Source organism: Trachinotus anak, unplaced genomic scaffold, assembly GCF_046630095.1.
Source record: "Trachinotus anak isolate AG129_WGS33_773 ecotype Australia unplaced genomic scaffold, CSIRO_AGI_Tana_v1 ptg000043l, whole genome shotgun sequence".
Classification (NCBI taxonomy): Eukaryota; Metazoa; Chordata; class Actinopteri; order Carangiformes; family Carangidae; genus Trachinotus; species Trachinotus anak.
In genome coordinates this window covers 27,511-31,659 of record NW_027273894.1, presented here as the reverse complement: position 1 = coordinate 31,659, position 4,149 = coordinate 27,511, and positions in this window count along the sequence as shown.

Genomic DNA, 4,149 nt, shown 5'->3' with positions numbered 1-4,149 from the left:
ATCTGTTGGAGGACCATTGCATAAAGCTAGGCAAGTACTCCTATGCCAGCTGCCTGAGAAATCAAAAAGGATCTCCAGCAGTGTCAACCTCTAGTCATCCTGATTGAACTTAGGCTGAGCTTCACTTGGGCTACCAAATTATTTTTACAGGTTATGAGATAATGTCACCATAACCCGGATCATTAAATAATGAATTTACAAAAAAATACAATAAAATCTATGAATTCAGACACAAATAATTATTCAGTATTCAATGCATTCAGTGGTACTAAGGGGATAAGTTGAACCATGATGTCCAATGGGTCTACCAAGCATAAAGCACACTGGGCTTGCTCTTTGATATTTTCATGTTTCTCTCCGAAATATCAATCATGAATGAGGGGGAGCGTTTGGTAGAAATATCATTAACAGCAGGTCTATAAAAAAAAGGACTTGAGGGCTACATGAAGAGAAAAGGCTAAAATATCCACCAGGAATTCTGCCTGTCACACCGCGCTTCATCTCGGTTTCTCTAATCTTATTATTCTCAGGCAGGGAGAGGGGATTAAGATTTTATCCTGTTGCCAAAATCAAGGATGTCTGCCTGATGTAAAACTTCACCATCTACTTTACTCCCTGCAGGTTCATTCTTTAGCCATCAACTCCTATCAAGACTGCTGATCTCCACTGCTCTGAAGAGTGCCTCTGCTTGTTCCTACACTGAGCTAATGAACCATATTATGAGACCATTGACTCTTTTGCCTTATTTTCTTTATAAATTCAGTTTTCTGCCTTGGTTTCCGGAGCTCTTTCACCAGAGAAGAGCTCATTAACATCAGTGAAACAACTCCAGAGGATTTTTTTTCCACCTTTCTCGACTCACCTGTGGAATTATTGGACATTTTGGTCAAAGGTGCACTGACCGTTGCTCTCACAGTGAAACGCTAGAGGAGAGGAAAATGTGCCGGTGGAGACTCACTCTCCCACTGGAACAATATTTTGTCTCAAACTTACTGCAGATCTCACACATAGATAAATCAGTGTAATTTGCTCGTTTACCTGCTATTGCAGCTTATTGTGTGAGTTTAATTTCCACACATGTCTGGGCATGAATTTAATACTGCATGATATCAGAAAGGCTGCTGTCCTCTCTGCTTGACGAGCTCCAGCCTTTGTCAACCAGACACAGTCTTGGCCACAAAAATGATAGTAACGATAGGTACAACAGCTGGAAGTCAAGCTGATTTCCAGGGACAATACCCTACCACCACCACAACAAGGCAGTAAATTACATGATGAATGCAAACAGGCAACAGATCCCTTATGGGACAGAAAGCTGTTCTGTGATCAGATGAAAGAAGAGATAATTCTTCCACATCAGCATCTTTCCAACTGATGTCTAATTTTATCTTTAACTGGTCAAACACTGCCCGTCTTGTCTTGTTTACCCTCATGCCACTGAGCTGAATATTTGAACTTTATGGTGCAAAATAATTTATGTGAGTTTGACACTTAAAAACTGCTTTTGCATTCATCTGCTGAAACTAAATGGACTGCTTATATAACGCCTTTCTAGTCTTATTGACCAATCACCAATTCACACACACACAGTCATACAGCGGTTACATCTACACTTGGAGCGCTTCTACCACTGACACACACTCATACACTGATGGAACAGACATCAGAGGCAATTTGGGGTTCAGTGCCTTGCCCAAGGGCACTTCAACATGCAGACTTGAGGAGCCAAGGATCGAACCACTGGCCTTCTTCAGTGTGACCAGGAGCCACATTGCTACTACCACCGCGGCAAGGGCATCTCCACCACAGCTACGGTCAGCTAAACCAGAGATGGACGCTAAGTCCCTGAAATCGGAGATTCTTCTCTCGCTGAAAACTGAAATTTCAGTGGTGATAAAATCAGAAATAAAAAACACACTTGCTGACAACTTCGACTTCCTTAAAAATGAGCTACAGGCATTAAAAGCAGAAGTTAGAAACAACACAGCAGCGATTCACTTAGAGATTGACGAAATGAAAACCACAATCCAAGACATGGAGACTGGATTGTCAACATGGTCAAACGAGATCGTGACTTTGCGGACCATGGTAACCACCCTGAAGACGGAGGTGGCAGAGCTCTGAGACAAATGCGAGGACATGGAGGGAAGAGTGTGGCGGTGTAACATCAGAATACTGGGGGTGCCTGAGACGACCGGATCGAGCTCCACGACATCGGTCTCAAAGCTGCTGCGAGAAGCGCTGCAGCTGGACAAGGATGTGCTCATTGATCGCTCACACAGAAGTCTGGCTTCAAGAAAACCCGGCGGGAAACCACAAGCGATAGTAGCCAAACTTCACTATTTCCAAGACTGTGTTGAGATACTGAAACGGGCGCGCATCCGTGCTCCACTTCAGTACAACAGAGAAACTGTTGTGATTTTCCTGGATTATACTACAAGAGTTGCCAAAGCCAGAGCCACGTTCACCGAGGTCAGAAAGCTGCTCCACAACTGCCAAAACGTCCGGTTTGGCATACTGTTTCCAGCCCGTCTCCGTATCACACACAACGGAGAAGTAAAGGACTTCACCGACGCAGAAGAACTACGTCAGGAACTGTATCAGCCCTGCAGAGCAGTGTGAGTGAGACTGTTTTCATGTCTTCAACTATTCGGACAATACTTTATCTGTTTACATCCGTGGAAAGACAGCTAAACTGGCTGTACCCAGTGGACTAATGTCACTGTTGTTACAACTCTGGAGGACTGTTACAGTTTCACCAGCTTATGCTGTGCAGAGTGGTCAATATTTAAAGGGAAAACAAATGTAAAATGACTGGACCAAGAGACCCCTTCTCTCTTCCTCCTTTCTTTGTTAATGCTGATTACCTTTATTCTTAGGCTTAATAGGTTTTTGTTTTTGTTTTTTTTTGTTACAACTTAAAGGTTGCCTTATAGTGCAAAGGTTTGTCTGATTGCATATATTTCTGTTGATTACAAATATAATTTTATATGATGTGGCTAATCCACAGTGCTTAAGTCCTAACACCTTTAAACTATTGATTCCATAAGAGAGATGGGAGATATGTATATTATATATATATAAATATAAATATAAATAAATCTCTAGGCCTTAGGTGGGGTGGGTGGGGTGGGGGAGGGTGGGGATTATACCAGATTTGTTCATTTCTTGGATTTATTTTTCGTATGTCTTTCTTTCTTTCTATTTGCTAAGCCAGATGTGAATTTCAAGTACACTGCATCTCTTACCCAGTAGGTTTTGCCTGATCCTAATTCTACCAGAGGGCTGGATGGACTCTCATCAGTGAACTTTGTGAGTTGGAACTTAACCATCCAATTAAGCAAAAAAAGGTATTTACACACTTAAAACAACTTAAAACTGATATTGCATTTCTTCAGGAGATGCACTTGCACACAACGGACCTGTTCCGAATAAAAAGAGGATGGTCAGGACAAGTTTATCATTCTAACTTCCACACAAAGACTAGGGAGGCAGCCATCTTCATTGATAAATATATACCATTTATGATGACTAATGTCGATTCTGATTCTGCAGGGTGCTACATTATTGTGACAGGGCAACTTTTTTCATTTCCGGTCATCCTGGCCAATATTTATGCACGAAACTGGGACAATCCAGAATTCTTTTCAAATTTTTTTTCTTGTCTACCAAACATGACATCACATTATCTTATACTTGGAGGCGATATAAATTGTGTACTTTCCCCTGCCTTAGATCGCAGTTCCTCCAAAAAGACGTCCTTGTCTAAATCAGCACACACAATCCAGCTTTTCCTTAAAACATATGGTGTAGTGGATGTATGGCGGTTTTGTAATCCCCCTGCTAGAGCATACTCCTTTTTCTCCCCAGTCCATAAGAGCTATTTTCGCATAGATACTTTTTTCCTGGATAAAAGACTACTATCTTCTGTAACTAAGTGTGATTATGAAGCCATAGTCATTTCAGATCATGGTCTGCTAACCACAAAAATCAGCATTCCTAGCACACAAAATAGCTACCGCCCTTGGAGACTCAATCCTCTTCTCTTATCAGAAGAGTCTTTTACCAGCTTTATTTCATGTGAAATAAAATGTTTTCTTGATACTAATCAAACGCCAGGAATGTCATACTCAACTATATGGGAATCTC